This window comes from Hesperophylax consimilis, chromosome 7, assembly GCF_061612785.1.
Source record: "Hesperophylax consimilis isolate HC1 chromosome 7, BYU_Hcon_1.0, whole genome shotgun sequence".
Taxonomy (NCBI): domain Eukaryota; kingdom Metazoa; phylum Arthropoda; class Insecta; order Trichoptera; family Limnephilidae; genus Hesperophylax; species Hesperophylax consimilis.
The window spans coordinates 18,128,498-18,147,781 of NC_142842.1; the positions used below are offsets into that span (position 1 = coordinate 18,128,498).

The 19,284-nt window shown below is 32.9% G+C and overlaps 1 protein-coding gene across 5 annotated transcripts in view; it reads left to right on the forward strand.

The window, feature by feature from the left end:
• Positions 1–19,284, forward strand: part of Lar (tyrosine-protein phosphatase Lar) — a 538,153-nt gene that overhangs the window by 219,203 nt on the left and 299,666 nt on the right. For all 5 annotated transcript variants that reach the window (XM_089633273.1, XM_089633274.1, XM_089633272.1 and 2 more), the window contains one exon: positions 3,631–3,694. The gene's annotated coding sequence lies outside the window, so the exon portion shown is untranslated. The remainder of the gene's footprint in view (positions 1–3,630; positions 3,695–19,284) is intronic.

The window sequence follows — 19,284 nt, forward strand, 5'->3', positions numbered from 1 at the left end:
ATTCAGTTATCAGTTTAACACAAACCGTGTGACCGAAAATTAATTCTTATCATATAACTGCCACAAAATCGACTTGAATTGACAAATGCAAACATTACTTGATTTTTGCTACTGATAATTTACAATGTAGGTTAAATGGTAATCTTTGCGATTTTGTGACAGATAACAGGTTAAAAAAACAAAACCAATACACTCATCTATCTATTCTACATATAAATAAAAATGTTTGTTTGTTCAAAATCTTAAATCTCCGAAAGTTCTTCACCTATTGCTTTGAAATTTTGACACAACGTTACATTCGAATACGCTTGTGTTTTTATATACCTATAGTGTATAGAAGTGACCTGTGACAAGTAAAACCATGCTTTTATGTCACTTGTGACAGGTAAAAACATTATTTTTTTGAAAAACAGCACCATCTGTTGGACGAACATGCTTTTTTTAAAAATCAGCACATTCTGTTGGATGTAAAAGCAACACGCGCTACTGCTTCTCTATCTGCACAGACAGACTGAGCCACAGCAACGCTTGGCGGGGTACAGCTAGTAATATTGTAAAAACTAATATTTGAGATATCAACAACTCAAATATTTTTATGGCATATGAAAATATAAGTCTGTTTCTATGTGGTTAAACCTGTATTATAACCATCCTCAAAAAGCCTGAATTTTTATCAATATGGGTTATTTAAAAAAATGTTAGTTTATAAATAAATCGAAAGTTAGTTTACTTTTAAATATTGAAGCGAAATGTGGTTGGCATTAAAACTATAAGTAGTAGAAACATGGTTACAGTGTTTTTCCTTCAATTTATAATGTCATATACTCATCATAAATTATGTTTTGACTTTCATCAATAATATTGTTATTTAAACTCTCTGGAATTACATCAGGCCATCAATTTACCACAAATAAAGACTGATAACCTTTAAATTTGCAAATGCATTAGTGTATTTTGTGATAGCTGTGCCCACAATAATATATACAGATTATTATTTTTTTTTAATGATAAACTAATGTGTATAAGGCCTAGCGCGCACCACGATTATATTTTTTGCGACACGATTTTAAAATCGTGCTACAATAAATCGCAAAAATAATACTGCGCGCATCGCGATTTAAAATTGCGATAATTGTTCATTCTCAACATGGATTTCGAACAAATTGCTTGTATTGTTTTGCTTCTTCGGAAGAGGAGGAATAAAAGAAAACATAAATACTGGACTCATCCTTTTACAGCAGAAAGATATGTTAAAGGTTTCTTTTATCTGAAATACAATGATCTTCGACAGTATCCAAAAAAATTCTTTGGCTATTATAGAATGACGATTCAGACATTTGACAAACTATTAAGAATTGTTGGACCTCAAATTGCATACAATAATACTAAATGGCGGAATGCAATCTCAGCTGAAGAAAGGTTGTCAGGTAGCGATTTTAAATCGCAGTGCGCGCGTGTCCATATAACTTCAAATGCTATAATTTTATTTTGCGACAATCGCGTCGCGCGCTGTCGCGGAAAAATGTGACAAATCACAATTTTAAAATCGCAACTATTTATTTGTCGTATATGCGCGCACATACTTACTAACTAATATGTTGCATTTCTGCGACAAAATTATCGTGATACAGAAAATCGTGGTGCGCGCAAGGCCTAAGACAAGGTTTTTTATGCATGGCACAAAGGATAACATATTGTTATGTGCAATAATTACTTGTGACGTAGCTTAGTGGTTCAGAACACCTCACTGGCAATCAGAAGGTGCGGGGTTCAATTCCTGTCGGCGGTATTTATTTTTACTCGGGAGATATTTTCAATGTAAGGATATTTCAGGTGAGTTGGAAATAGGTGGATATTTAGATCTGGTTACGTTTCCATTCTGATTGGTGGTCTTTCCGAGACTATCGTCCACTATGGATCATGCCGCAAAAATACTACGTATTGTTTTTAGTTAAATATTTTACTACATAAAACATAAATAAATTAAACAAACTTTATATGCACATACCGGTATTTGAACCCGCGTCCTCAGAATTCGAAGTACAGAACATTACCCCTCGACCACGGAAGCCGCACTGTTGCAATCATAATGTTACTATACTAAACTAGCTGTACCCCGCCACGTGTTGCTGTGGCGCAGTCTGTCTGTGCAGATAGAGAAACAACAGCATGTGTTGCTTTTACGTCCAACAGATGGCGCTGTTCTAGAAGAAAGCATGTTTGTCCAACAGATGATGCTGTTTTTTAAAAAAAGCCTGTTTGTTCAACAGATGACGTTGTTTTTAAAGAAAAACGTGTTTTTACCTGTCACAGGTAACATCTATATAATATAGGTATAAAAACACATGCGTATTTGAAAGCAACTTTGTGTCAAAATTTGGAAGCAATGGAACAAACAAATATTTAAATAGAAGATTTCATCGTCCTATTTCAGAAGTCTTCATCCTATTCTGCCATCGTAAGCATTAAACCAGCTGGGAATTTGCAAGTCACACATCAGAATGAGACTTGCAAATTCTTAGCTATCCTTTTGCTTATGATGCCATTATTCAACGAAACACACATAATCTTTATAGAAGATCATTGTAGAAATATATTATATATTTGTACAGCGTCCCTGAGGTAATTTTTCTCAAAAAAGGCTCTGTACAAATCATCCAAATATTATTATTATTAATGACGGCCTCCTTGGTCGAGTGGTAAGGCTTTCTATGGAAAAATATTTCTGACGGAAAAATGAACATTCAAAAAGAATTTCGAAAAGAAGTTACTTATCTCTTTTACATCACCCCCCGAAGTTAGCGCATTTTACCCCCGGACACCGTGTATGGTATATTTGCGGCACTTTCCAGACTGGAAGATACTCTCAGTATCGCCCTGGTGTAAGACCACCAATCATTATTGAAACATTGCTTGAAATGGCTTTGGCCATGTTTGGTGACCAGATCTGAATAGCCTTGTACTTCCCCACCTTCCTCTTCCCCATCTCCTTCTTCTCCAACCTTCCTTCAGCCTCACAACATACCCCAATTCGGGATGCCATTGTCTTACTGGCTTCAGACGGATGGGAACAGTTGGGACTCTTGAGAAAAAGAGATTTTTATTTGGGGTTATTATATGTTGCGATACCTCCTTCTTTAGTCAACGTTTCGGACAGAATTACAGTATAGATCATTAGGGCAACACCAAAAATAAATTTTGACAGTGAAAATTTCACATTAAACATAATTTTATTGAAAGTAAATTGAGTTTTAAGATTTCAGTCATTGAAGTAAGTGCACCCTCTATTGCGTTTGTGGAGTTTAGCTGTAAAATTAATATAACTAACATTGTGCAAGAAAATTTAAAATGTACCAATTTTCCATCACTGCTTCGTACCTATTTACCTAATCCTATAGTGTTCCGTTTCCTTTTTGTCTATTTTATCACACTGTTTAGTTATTATTTGTATCTGTAAATATTTGTATTTGCCTGTAATTAGTTAGATAATATTAAACATACTGTCTTGATGCAGCTGATAAATCTAATTTGTTTCTAAAATATTCGTAAGTGATGACAACATAGTAGCTATATGAAAAAATATATTTTTAAATAACATTGTTAATCTTATATTTTTCCTTCTTTTTGCAGACTGAATCCTTATCGGGCGTTCCTGTACCTCACCATCGAGGGCAGCCGGTCGGCATCTTTAAACGTAAGTTCATTCTACAATAATTCTACCACATAAAATGTAATACAATTTAAAAACAATTCTTTAGGACGAAAGTTTATTGTTATCACAGCACACTTTAATTTTCCAGACATTGTTTAACGCCATCTGTTGGAATAAACATGAAATACTTTGTTTTATGAGGTGTGAGTCTCCGCTATCACAATTCGGTTTGCGTTTCGGCTTAAAGTTTGAATAAGTTTACACTACTTTTACATAGATGGCGGTACTGTATGCCGAAATATTTCAACAAAATATCCACAGATGGGGCTAATTATAAGCTTCTACGGCTCTACGGAAAACAACCCTTGGCTACGACGGTTTTTTAAAAACACGGAAATATTTCGAAAGATGGCGCTAGTCTCATGAAATTTCTCTTAGATTTTGCCATGCAAAAATAATTTATATATTTTTATTTTAAAAGTATTGGTGTATTCCCAAGAGTTAAGAAACAAAAAATCACTGTGGGATTACAATGTGCAGTACAGTACATTACATTGTTAAAAGTAAACCTTCATAAATTACGTACACACTTTTTCTGTTATTTTCTTCAATTTTGGCAAATGTGTCAATTGGTATCAAAACTGGTCAACTCCACTTTAGGTGAATTTTCAGGAAACACCAAAACAAGTGCTGGATTTGACTATTTTTCATACAACAGCAGCTTTTGATCAATACTTGGTTTATTTTTTTTTTAATTTTGGATCTGACCAGTTTTGATACCAAACAACTCAAATGCCTAATATAGTTTTGAATAATAATGTAATGAATATTCGAAAACAAATTCATGGTACGTTTAAATTCTTATCGACGCTTTCGCATTAATTTGTGGATTTCTGAAAATCTACAGTATTTCTCGATTCTTCAAGAGTAGTTAACCGTATTGTACGGCTGGCTACATTAGCACTACAGTAAAATTAGCACTACCTTCAGTTGCACTTCAATGTCCAACGTGTTAAGCTAGGTTTTAGTAGTTTTTAACGCATTTCGTTACTGTCCATGAAAATTCCAAATTAAAAAAAATATTAAATGGCTCCGAGATATTAATAAAATTCAACCCTTCTCTTGAGGGTTAAGGGCAAAAGCAAAATACATATAATATAATATACGCGTTCGTAGACGGCGCAAATTTCATTATATTATGAAAAAACACGTTTTGCAAGTTATGCTTTTAAACATTACGATCAAATGGTTTTTTGCGCATGTACTTATGTAATACAAATAAATAGTTTTATCCATGTAAATAGCTCAATTCTTTCAAAAAAGACATATAAATACAATAATATATTGTTGATTCAATCCCGTATTATATTTGTACCTCTCTTGAAAGAATTGAGTTTTTGTATGGACAATTTATTTATATTCATACAAGCTGTACCCCGCCACGTTTATGTGGCTCATTCTGTCTGTGCAGATAGAGAGATAATATCGCGTGTTGCTTTTATGTTCAACAGATTGCGCTGTTTTTTAAGAAAAGCATTTTTTTTAGTTGTCACAGGCGACATCCATATAAAATATGTATATAAAAACACGCATATTTGAATGTAGTGTTATGTCAAAATTTTAACGCAATTGGTTTTGAACAAACCAACATTTACATTTTTATTTGTATAGATTGTGTATGTACAAGCTTCTTTAAGAAATATAACGTTCAATATACCAGAGGCCTGAAGGTTAAAGGTTTAACGCGACGATCGTTATAATCTACGTGTTCATAGACGGCGTTGATATAATTATTTTATTTTATTTTAATAAAATAATTAAATCAACGCCATTTATTTGGTGGAAACTTCTGACTGTTAACAATTATAAAAAGCAACTCATTTTTTTAATAAATTGTATTTTTATTAATTAAACTTTTACTGTTTTTTTTTTTTTAAGTTGATCTTTATTGACTGAAAATTATTACATTTTTTTATTTTTTTAGACAATGTGTAGATAGTCCCACGAAGCTGCCACATTGCTGCTTGTCTGCAGGTTCTATCTCAATATACAATTATAATACAATATTTATATCTTAAATTCAATATCTCCCGTTATATAAAATAAGTAACAGACTCTTAAGCTGCTGCCACACGCAAAGCTCACATCAAAAGTTAATGTACAGCGCATCATCTTTTTTACCGACACACGACGCTATCAAATATTTCTTCCTATGGTAGGAGAGGGGGTCAGTTGAATTCGAGAGGGGCCGAGGAACATAATTTCATCTGTCAAAGTGACAACTTTACTTACTGACAGCTTGAGCACGTTTTCGAAATGGATGATACTTGTCGCCTATTGCTGGATCTGTTGGACAGCTCATCCTCAGATGATGATGCCGCCAACTATATAATTATAAATGCTATTTATAAACGTTTTAGATTTTAAAGAATCTGCGCGTAAATAGCGCATTTTCACATAACCTGACATAACCTCTCCGTCGAATCAGGAAATTCGCAGTTCGCACGCCGATCGACGAAAGCGACATATAATAAATTATTGTAAAATAAGCTCACGTCGATTTCCAAAAATGTCGAAGGCAAAGGCGGCAAGGACCAACACCAGGGCAGGGAACGAGAAGAGAGCACGAGAGCTGACGAGAGCAAACCAGATTACCCAGGAAAACAATTGAAAACAATCAACAAACGAACAAACTAGAAGCTTCTCTATGTAGTTATCAGGCCCTCCAACTTTATCAAAAAACCGAATGATATTACCATATAAACATACTGAGATTAAAAATATGATTAATTTTGAAAGGGCGAAAATTTGTTTACTTCAAATTCAAATATTGATTATATTCATATTTTAAATATATGTTAAGTATGTTTGCCAAATAAAGTTTTTTTTATGTTTCTAAATTTACTAGCACACATGACGATATGAGCTAACATAATAAATAAGAAATGCATTATTAGGCTGCTTATGTCATGGCTGTCAAAGGGAACACGGAACTTAGTTGGTAGCTCCGTAATTAAAATGACCCCCTCTCCTTTTTACGGCGGAGAGGGGGACGCATAACTTTTCAAATATCGCGTCGGGAGCGGTTACGTAAAATAAATTCGGTTAGCGAAGTTCAGAACCACACTTATAGCGCGTTATCTTTTTACGTGTGTCGGGTCTGTATGGGATTGTATGGCGAGCGCTATTGTGCTTTATATTATCTGTTGATGTGAGCTTTGCGTGTGGCAGCACCATTACACATACAATCATAGAACTCACTAAAGCGTCCCAAGTACACAAACACTTTGAATGACAATACGATAATGTACATTCAAAAGTACAAGACAATATAGCACACAGATAACACACATTCAAAAGTAATACATATTATACGATAACACACATTGAAAGTGAATAACATCGTACTGTAGCACAATGCAATAGAATTAAAATTATAGTTAACTTAGTGAAAAATGTTATTTTTTTTTTTTTTCTGGAAATACAAAGCTTGTTAGTGAAAGGAAAAAAAATAAATACATTCATTTATATTAGAATTAAAAATTTTCAAATAATGTCTTTCCTTATCTTCTTTGTTTGCTCTATTTTTTTATAGATATACAGATTTTTCATTTATAAGCCACATCTTTACAGTTTTCATGTTTAAACTCTTATTTTCTGAAAAAACAAATTTATTTTTGAGCTTATTAAAAATTACTGGTACACAGTACTCCAGCGTTCGGCTTCCATACTTATTTGTTATTTTGGGTATTTTCAGCCCTTTTTTTTTAAATTTACCCTTTTTTTTACTTACAAAATAGTTTTTACATTACAGTTATTTCACATCTCAGATTATATGCACTACGCTTTCATTATAAGTTATAAGCATAATTATTTGACTGGGCTGGAACCGGCTGATTTTAACGAGGAAGCACACTGCACCCTGCTGCCGGGTGGTTTTCGGCATAGATAAAATATATATCACGTCTCCGCGGCCACAATACAAGTCGGTTGTGCACGAGACCACGTACAATAATATGGAATATTTAATGTTATTTTATTTTTTTATTTTATTTATTTAATATTTGTATGTTTTTTACAATAAATATACAATTATACATATTATACAGTGTTATCAAGGTAAATAATAATAGCTTTTCCTCACCATAAAGAGACGAGGCTCTTGTGTTTGGTGAGTGAATCCTAGCTCAATTATATGGAATCATGTAAGTAAGTAAATAATATATTTGCAAAACCAAAGGGATAAGTAAGAAATAGGCAAGATTTATCAATAATACAGTTTCAAGATTTGAAGGAAATAATAATAAGAGTAAGATATGGACTTTTATAGTAGTTTTAGGTAATTTTTTAATTTTATTTTAAATTCCTGAATATCTTCAATATTTTTTAGATATAATGGAAGGATGTTAAAATATGTTATACCTAGATAGAGATAGGTATTTTGTGTGTGCTTTGTATTAAGTTTTGGGATTTTGATAGTTTTTTGATATCTGACTGATGAATTGAATTGTAAGTTATTTAACTGTATTTCTTTATAAATTTGTAGAATTGAATATTTTTTATATATATTGTCTATTGTGGGTACATTGAATATTGAAAAGAGAATCTCAGTAAATATTTACTATTTTTATTTCTATTTACAGAACAAGGAACTACAGTCCATTTTTTTAATCAATATTGACCTTCTAAATTTAATACCGGTATATTGGTCGAAACTTCGCCGGCAACCAAATACCCTATAATATTGATACCTCCAACTTCTGACATTTCCCATACATTCTGATGGCATCGTGCTAACTAGTGCCTCCTAGCGGCATGAGTGGTGTGCCTTGGTTTTCTTTCATACATTTTACTCGATTTTATGTGAAATATTTTACGATAAGAAATCGATAAAAAATAGGTAACCTACATACATCCTTATTGCTGTTTTTGCTCATTCATAAAATGTTAACGGCTATTAAGTCTGTCTTTGATTTAGAAAGGCAAACAAATGTTACATATATATATATAAATATAACAATTATTATCACTAATTCTATGTATGTAATCTATAATGAAGGCCGAATAATATTATAGGGAATTTATTATTTATTGTATTTAATTATTTATTATCAATTCAACCCCCACAATTATAACTAATCGGTCAACGTTTTTGCATCCTGAAAAACGACTTGGGAGTTTTTTTGTTGTTTGTAATTATTACATCCGAAAACTGCACACACAGAATCTACTTTTTTGGACATTTTTAAATATGTTTTTTTTTTTAATTTTGATCAAAATAAAAATAAATAACGAAGCGCTAAACACATTTAAGTCAAGTAGTACAAAATAAATTTAATTTGCCGCCATTTAAAGGTATGTCAGCGTCAATGTGCTACACTAGCGCCTCTAGCGGCCAGAGTTGTTGATATTACCAATATTTTATTGGAGTTACGTCAGAATTAATTAAGATGTAAGCCTCGAGCAAACCGAACGCCACCGTCTACAAACGCGTTAGATTATAACGTATTTTCTGTTTACCCTTAAATAGTTTTGGATTGATTTACTTGGCTGTAACATAATTTAAAAAAAATCTAAATTTAATTCAAAATAGAGTGTTTCTGCCGCTGAGAGATTCCTACTACCCCGACTTCTTCTCATCCCCATCCATCTGCGGTAAGAAGATCTCTGTGACCGCTTATCTTCCAAAATGGCTTCCGTCACGCCATCTCTCGCTTAAACCTGACTTTGGAACAACGAACCTTACCCAATTTCAAAACACTTTGTATCACCGACCTCGTCGAAAAGGTCCACCTATTTCCGATACCCCCATAAAACTCCGAACATTTAATACGACCCTCTTGTTGTAGTGCTACCAAACTTGATCTAAATTTAGAATGGAATCATTTGGAGTGTACATTATGAGAGAAATCGAGAAAGACACGAACAACACCTACTGACATGGTTTCTCTTGTAAACACGTCTCTGTTATTTTGTCATGTTGAGTTTATTATAGTTTTGTTTTTAGTCAACATTTCAGCTTCACGAGGAGGAAACCTTGTTTCTCGAGTTTGTGTAAAATTATATTTATACCTTTCTTAAAATAAAAAGTACCATTCTGATCAGAGATCAGTTAGCCTCGTTTCTTCACCTCAGGCAATAGTAAGCTAGCCTTCCGTCAAATGGAAAGAAAAACATTTCAATCCGTCCTTCAGTATAATTATAATTGAATTTCTAGTTACTTTATATTTAAAAACCAACCCCCAGACGAAAAATTAAATTGGAGAAGAAGAAGACTTTTTATATGATACCACAGTAGTTAAGTAGGTATCGCTGCCAGGAGCATAAGGGATTGTAATTCTACAATTATTATAAGACAGGCGGAAATGAGATGAGGCAGAAAAAGGTTTGGAAGTAAAGGATATTTTTCTTTATCATGGCGCTTTTCCACATGTTTTCTTAAGGCGATGCACTACGTCGTGTAATATTTTAAATCGAGCCGCTATCAATAACACCCCTTACGTAGATGGCGATAAGGTTTAAATTCCCGTTTAACACCATCCGCCTGTTTTGATTTATGCAAGAAAAAACATGGTCAAAAAGTGCCTTATATTTTATTTTGTGGTTGTTCAGGAATAAATATTAATTTTTTTTCCGATCATTTTATAAATAACTTAATTTGCAACATTATACAATAAAATCATAACCGAAAATGGGTTCGTAAGTAGGAGATTTTGAACTTTAAAGCAGTTTTCATAGGCCTTATGCATTATTTTTTTCTGGGCTTATAAAAAGACTTATCTAAAAAATACTCGATTATTTTAAAGGCCAAGATGTATTCTACTCACAGTATTTAATTAAAGCATCTGAAACATTTCTAGGCGACCAAATTTTCAAACCAAAAACACATGATTTTGCATTACTACGTATTGCATCGCCTTAAAGAATTTATTCCATTCCGGCTTCAGTCGTCTTATACAGCTCTATTCTAACTATCATTTTATTTTATCTATCTATGTGCATAAAAATGTTTGTTTGTTAGTCCCCTATAAACTCTAACACTACTGAACCGATTTCGCAGAAAATTTCAAAGTTTGTTCTTGCCAGGAGAGATTCGTTTTGAATGGTAGGAGAAGTCGGGGACGCCCGGGGTAGACTTCGCATTATCTCTGCACTGGAATAGAGTCGATATTATGTAGTTTTTTATAACTACCAATTCGGTATACAGTAGTGAATGGTGGAAGTCGGGCACGCCCGAGAAGGACGTGGCACGATCAAGTAAAACAAAAACTTTTAAAAAGTAAACTTTTCAATTCTTTGGAATAATATCATCTCCACCTTAAAAATAGACCCTCGGATACTACCACAACACTTTACTCCAAACCATTCATAACCCCGAGCAAAGCTGTGTACACCTCAGCTAGTAATCACTAATAATTAAGAGACATCAGCGAAGTAATATTATTGGTTCAATTATGATGCATATTTTACGTAACCTTGTGAATTATGGCAAACTGTTCGTTTTCACAATAAAATTAATTTAAATAGCTAACGCTATTTAAAACAACATTTACATTCTGGATCGTGTATTGATTAATATATCTCGTGACGAGTCAAGGTTGATTGTCATTGTCTGTGGATTCGTTTTCATCGTTCTGTTTAATGAATTTAATTTATTTACACCGTGGGGTTGTCAGGGGTGGGTAGGGTATATAGTATATAGACGGTTCCCTAGCTTTCCGCTTGAGTTATTTATTAAAGTGCAGCACTCAATTCCATTAGAATCACTTATCGGCCGATTTACTTATCGATCAAGTAAAACAAAACGTCAAACATTGCTTCCCCCCGGTAAACCATTACAAAGCTTCTGTGGGGAATTGGTAGAATAAACAAAAGAAAAGAAAACACCGCTCGTGTCATCTGTTCCCGGGGTAAACTTTTACTTTTTGATTCCGCCTTTGTGAGTCTAGGCTCAAACTTTTGATACTGTTTTATTCCGTCTTTTTATTCATTCGGCGTGGGAGGAGCGATCAAAAAGAATGTGCTCATGTTGGAGGAGCTATTACGCGGGCTCGTGTCGGGAATGCTTGAAATTATCTTTCATAAACAATAAGCCGATTCGATGCTTGCTTTTTCGACGGCAAATCGCCACGTTGTACTGCTTACTACTAACTTAGTCCGATATTTATATAGCTTTTTTTTACTGTCCAACTAGGAGGAATTCACGTTTTATGGCAATTAATGAATTAGTTAGCAGACATATTTTGTACAAAAAAAGAAAGAAAAACAGAGTAGAAGGGAATAAATAAAAATAAAAAAAATATTACAACATGAATTTAACTGATGTTTGTTTAGCATTCTTATTAACATATTGATAATTAAATTATAGGTATATATATATATACTTAAGAATAAATGATTAAAACTTAAACACAGGTAACTGGTGTTTTCATTACATATTATAGTCCTACATATATATTTTGCAATAAAAAGAACAAAAAGAGAAGAGAAAAATTAATATAATGGATTAAAACATAAAGTTAACTACTTTTTTTAGCATACTTATTAAAATAATAGGTAGGTGTATATACTTGGTAGGTGTATATACTTAATTAAAAAAGATTAAAACATAAAGGTAGTTGGGTGGTGTTATCGAATTAATTAATTAATTGGTTCTACATACAAATTTTGTAAAAGGAAAAAAAAACGAATTGGTATACATTATAAATACCAAAAAAATATTCTTTAGACATTGAAGATTTTCCTATCGTTTCGCTTGAGTAGAATACAAATTAAAAAATAAATTACTCAATAAAAAATATAAATGTTAACTACTAAAAAAAATATTTTTTCATAGAAATGTATGAACTCATAAAGGAAACAACTTTTAAAAATACAGTATTATAGCTAAGATTATCTCTGACAGTTTCATTTGATTAACTTTTTTGCTTTCTTATAAAATTATTTACAAAATAAATAAAAACCAGTATTGTGCTTGAAATCGAACGTTTCTAGATTACGTTTGTCAAGCGATTTTAATTCCCATTATATAATATAAGGTATACCAAGAATATACACATTTTTGGCTTGTAGCAATAAATTTTCATAAATTATGAATATATTTGCAAATCAAGTAAATATTTTTAAACATTATAAAAAAAGTATGATGGACATTTTGTTTGTTTCAAGTTAAAACTTTAGATTTGAACAATTTATTAAAAGCTTTTCGGGTTTATTAAAAACGTAAATACGCCTATGGGGAACATATAAATTGTAATTCTTTAATAGCCTGTATTTTATAATTTAAAAAACAAACAAATAAAGTAGCCCATATCCGTACTATACTTTTGCATTTAAATAATTTATTTTCACTTTTGGTGGGTATTTTGGCCTCAAATCCAAATTTATGTTTTGTGTGAAGGCCGCGCAGCCGTTCATCTTATGTATCTTATTTTGGTTTACCGTTCATAAACTCAGTATTGTAGCAGATGTTTCTTAACTAAATTGATTAACTTATGTAATATATTGTGTTTATTTTTTTTTTGCTATGCGTAAAATTTTATATTTTTCTACATAATATTTTGACGATGAAAAAATATTTTCAAAAGAATTTTTGCTAGAATTACATAATATTTTTTGTTCCTAGTTCTGATATAAATAAGGCCATGAATATTAGGTAGTAATCGTAGTTATATATTTCTCGTATCTTATAAAATCACGAGGCTATTGTTTGTAATCAATTTATTGCTCGGCGGTTTGTCTTCTATTTTGTTTTACATCGCATTCATGGAATAGTAGTATTGAACTATCGTCTCCATCTACTATCTACTATTTTTTCTCTGTATTTTTATTTTTTTCTGTAAATATCTTTCTTACGATTGTGATTAAAATAATTTTATAATTAGTACCGATCCTAAATTTTGAAAAGATTATGGATTGTTTTTTAGAACTATTGACAAACTGCTTTCTGGTAGTTTATTTATTTATTTATTTATTTATTTATTTATTTCACGCCTATTAAGGCTTTTACATACATATATATAAAAAATATTTACGAAATTATACATGAAAATAGTGCAGGAAACGACTATTAAAACAATTGCAGAAAAATAAATATAAAGTCAAAATATCACTCAACTTGATTTGATCTACACAGAATGCAGGCACAACATATAAAAAATCCAAAATATTTTTTTCTATTTCAGTTGACAAAATTATTATATGTTAGTCAAATCAAATTAAATACCTTTATTCAAATATTCCACTACTCGATGAAAAAAAAAACTTCAATAGGGTATGCTTATATATTGAAATTGATGTACTAAATATATCAACAACATCTGAGTATTTGTTTCCTAGCTGTTGAATCCGTCGCATAGGAGTATGATATTGGGACGTTGACATAGAATTGCTACAATAATATGGTAGGTACTGTCTTGAAACCGACCTGCTTGGAGTATGAAAAGAGATTACATATAATAAATCAGGGGTATCAAACATTGAATTAATGATTTTATACAAACAGGTTAAATCGGAAATAATTCTGCGATCAGATAATTTTATTAAATTTAATGAACAAAGTAAGTTATCGTAATTTAGGTTTTCTCTAGGAATGCCCATTTTGAAATTTACATATCTTAAAAATTTATTTTGGATTCTTTCAATCGCATGTGAATGAACCTCATAATTTGGGGACCAAACCGTGGAATTGTATTCTACATGACTCCTTACTAGTGACATATATAATGTTTTTACAGTATTTACATTATTGAAATCACTAGATACCCTTAAAATAAATCCCAACATTTTCAAAGCTTTATTGGTTATTATTTCAATATGCTTGATAAAGTTAAGTTTCGTGTCAAACCAAATACCTAAGTCATTAATTTCCGAGACAGATACTAACGACATGTTGTTAATGGAATAATCAAAAAATATTGGATACTTTATTCGATGAAACCTCATAATTTGACATTTGCTTATGTTAAGTTTCAAGCGGTTATCACGACACCATATAATTAATCTTGACAAGTTATTTGACAATATATGGCAATCGTTAATGTTTCTGATTGCTTTGAATAATTTCAGGTCGTCTGCAAACATTAACACTTGAACATCATTGAAAATATACAATACATCATTGACAAATAATAAAAACAGGATTGGTCCTAAGTGTGATCCCTGGGGAACACCACTCGTAGCAGTGAATTTGTATGAAAATGTGCCATCAATTTTAACAGCCAGTAATCTGTCGGTCAAGTAACTATTAAACCACTTATATAGTGAACCACCTATACCGAATTTATGGAGTTTATTCAGCAATAACTCATGATTGACTTTATCGAACGGTAACGGTAATTACGTAAAATTTAAACAAAATAAATGGGATATAGATTTTTTTAAATTGCCGTCACGGGACGCTTGGCGGATGTGAAACATCGACATTGATTTTAATTGGAGGAAGTCAAATTGTAAGTAAACAAGTCGCTTTATTTTTTAATTTATTAATTATTAAAATAAAATAAATTAAAGAAAATATAGATGATTATTTTATTATTATTACAAAAATGCACAAAGAAATATATTACAAATTACAAATGCATTATTGTTTTGAAAAGATTTATTGTCAATTTTAGTTGTGGCTTCCCTCAAAAAATGTTTTGCATAAAAAAACCCTATGTTTAGAATTAAATCTTGTACTATTTTAACTTCTCCCACATGTCAGGTGATTAGACTGATTAGGTAGGTATTAGGCACACTATGTCTTAAATAAACAATAATATATTCTTATTTTTGGGATTTTTCTTAGTGAGAATCTTTCGGGTATTCCACAAAATGTAATGGTAATGATAACCCTTAGCAGTATTCCCGTTGTTCTGGAATCTGAGACTCCCTCAGCTTTAGCTCATATTAAAGAAATAGCCCGCCAAACATACTGTATCAAAGCGAACCTGTAATTTGTAACTGTCCTTTAATTTGATCAGTGTGTCCGGCCATTGCTATTGCCATTCCCGAGCCCGTTTATCTGCGCCCATTTGACAATCATATTATTGGATGAGGGTACGGGCGAGGCAGACAATTAGCCCCTAGTTGTGTTGTGCCTTTCTTTCTTTTTCTTTCCCTTTCGAGATCTTTTTCAAATGAAAGTGGAGCCGTTCTCATTAGTTAATCCATTTGCCTTTACTAAGTTCATCACGCCATTCCAACGTTAAAAACTAACGATAATTACTGTAATGGATGATTTCAGGTATCTACCGACGGAGAACTTTAGAGCTTGAATCCATTTAACCTTAATAGTCATATTATGGTATAATGTTATAAAACTTTCGCTTTTCTGAAAAGGTAGAGATATATATCAAATATTAGATTAACTTCCCTAACTGTGTCATTTGTAACGTTGTGTTATGCAGTTTGGTTACCTACGAAGACTATTCAACATATTTATTTTAATTTTATAAATTTTCTACTTTTGATTGTTCTTGTTTAATAAGAACGCATTTCTGATTGTCTTGACCCAATTTCGTTTATTTTGTTTTGTTTGAACTCTTGTCGGATAGTTTTGTTGTTGTTGTTTGTCGTGCAAGGAATTCTCAGATTGCGTTAGTTAGACATCTTGTAACGCTTGTAAAATTCTTTAAAGACATTAAATGCCGGTATCTGCGGAAACTCTCTCGTAGTGCCTATTGCTGCCTTAATAAATAATTTAAACAATTTTGAAGTTTGTCGCTGTAGCAATGGCTAATTAAAAAATTCCCAAGTAGGATTGGTATAACTATTTGTATAAAATTCCCCAGCTGACAATGGAGACTAATTTTAGAGCTTCGTCTCCCGGTTGGTGTGCTTGAATTGGCCGGAACTGTTTTCCACAGTTAATTAGCTAATTAATTGAAAAAACTCTCCTTTCCCTTCAAACCCTCCCCCCTGCTGCTCCGCGGCTCTTCTGTTCCTGTGCTCTGCGGGGCGCTCTCCGCTCTCGGCTCTCAGCTCCCAGCTCACCGCCCCCCTGTCCGCCCCCTGTTCGGCACCGGTCCGCAGGGGAGCGGGCATTAATACCGTTAAGACAGGATTCTAAATTGTTTCATATCTGCTATGAATGTATAATTATATCTTAAAGAACGAAGATTATTTGCTTCTTTTACTTTCATTTTTCAACGAGGAATCATCTCATTTAGATGAGTACATCTCAGAAATGGAGCATTAAATTATTATGTAGGTATCAGAATTTGGAATTATTTAGGTACATAATACGGTTTATAAGCAGAACTAAGTAATCAATAATTGAATACCACGCGGAATATCGGAATCGGAATAAAGGATGCTAATTAAGCAAAAAAATATTTAATCACATGGCAAAGCCATTCGTGGTAAAAAGTCGTTTCACCCCGTGGGTGCTGCTTTAAGCTGTTTTTTCCCCTTACGACTTTACCAGTATGACAGCACTTTGCCAGTTTTCACTTAGGCGGAGCTAATTTCTGGAAAGGGTTACAGGAGTTGTCATTTATCCCGCCACCGAGACTACCACCCCCACTAAGATGCGAGCTTTCTTTGCAACCTTTTACTGTTCAGAATATGTCAAGCTATGTTGGATAAGACAGTCGAGAGATCTCACCAAAAAGGTGTCATATTTACCCGCTCACAAACAAAGTACCATGTAATTGCTTTGCTCTGTGTACTCTGCGCGTAAAAAAAATGTACCGCGGTATTTTTCTTTGCGCTGTTTTTTTGTAAGTGGGAGATGGAAAAAAAATAATTAAAGCGAAATGTTTTTAGGGCGGCGGGCTAGTGATTTTAATTAGCCCATTCGTATCTCCTGGCTGAGTGCCCGGGGTCACGTGGATTGTCCTGGGAGGAGGAGGGGGAGGGGTGGGCATTAAAGCTCGCGGGGATGCTTTGTTGAAACATAATTTGAACATAAATTTTATTCCAAAAAGCTACTCAAGGTTTCTCTGATGTATTTGTGTTTGATGTTCTTTAAAGTATTTACTTTGGTATGCTTAAATATGAATTGTTTCAATTATTGGTGATTTCTTCTACGGATATAGAAAGGAATACGGAATTCAGTTCTCATTCAACCCTTTGTTTCGAATAATCCTCCAGCGGGGAGGCAATAAAAACGGCCGTTCGTACGAGTGAGCCCGGATATCTATCAGAAACTATTACTCGGCTGTCCCGCGGCGGAGAGCAGCAAGGGGAAGGGCGGAGAGAGCGGTGGGGAGGATGATTGGCGGAAAATAAGGAAGAGGAAACATACGATCGGAAAAGTTACAAGTATTGATTGCTCGGGTAAATAACAGTTGTCTGTTGGCGAAATCCCAACGTGAGATTATTATTTACATGGTAACCTGTTGTAACATTTTACCGTGAAGACAAATACATTAAACATTACATAGAAACTTTTTTTCCGAACTCTTATATTTTATTTTACATATTTTTAAATGATATATTCGACATTAAAAGAAAGAAGAAAGAGCGGTGACTTATTTGAGACTTTCAAAATTTTATCTGGACATTATAGTTGCCCTGGCATTCAAGAAATTTTCACGACCAACAATTTTTTTTACATAACACCTTTTGCATCTAATTCTAGGAAAAACTTTCTTGAAAATAATAGATTAGTGGATGCATAGAACAAACTTACACAATATGTCATCTATGATACTAAGATAAACAAATTTAAAGCTTGATTGGATTCTTATTCGGACACAAGAAAGGATAAATTTGTTTTAAAATTTAAAACAACTCAATTACTGTTAAACTTATTGTGAAATCAGATATTAACGCATCATAAGAATGCCGCTTGCTCATTAAGTAATATTAATAATTTATTAAGTGTACCTAAACCTTATATGTTTACAAATGTACTTATATTAATGAATTATAATAGTGCTAATGCGTGCTAGAATTCCATTTTTAAATTCTGATTAAAATTTGGTCATTGTAATCATTGATCCACTTAGTAATTTTGCGACCAGACCGGTTTCTCCTTGCTACGAATGCCTTTAGTCTGAAGTGCAATTGGGTGAAACTGATTCGGCCCTATATAACTAAGAACGAAGAGCAATAAATTTAAAAAGAAATTAAATTGATTTGAACTTCGCTATGTTTACGTCTAGGTAAGATTAAAAGTCTGTAGTATAATGGGCCAGCCAGATCAGAACAATTTCATTAAATAACAAATTTACTCGTTTTTTCACTGGCTTATATAAATGTTTTCGAAATGAACGTCTTTACACGTTGTAATAAAACGCGTAGGTGATATTTTGACCGCTGCTAATTGTTTTTGCTATCCTTTTTCGGAAGGCTGAAAGTTGTTTCCCTCGCTTTATGTGGACCTGGAAAATAATGTAAGTCGCCGGATTAAGGTGAAGCGAAGACTTTTTATTTATGGCTAGTAAATTGTTAGGGTCTCGTGCGTGTAGCGTGTATGACGAGAATATGGAACACTCCGCACTCCGGGCATAGTGTTGTGCGTTGTGTGCTCTGCGCTGTGCCGCCCGACAAACTACACACTTGGAGAGAACTTTTTAAAAGTTCCCTCCTCGCACGAACACAGATACTGATACTTGTTGTTAGTTTGAAAGCTGTAGTTTTATTTGAAGGTTTTTGCTAGTTAAAGTTCGCCGCGTGCCCTTTAGCGTTGTTTATTAAAACAC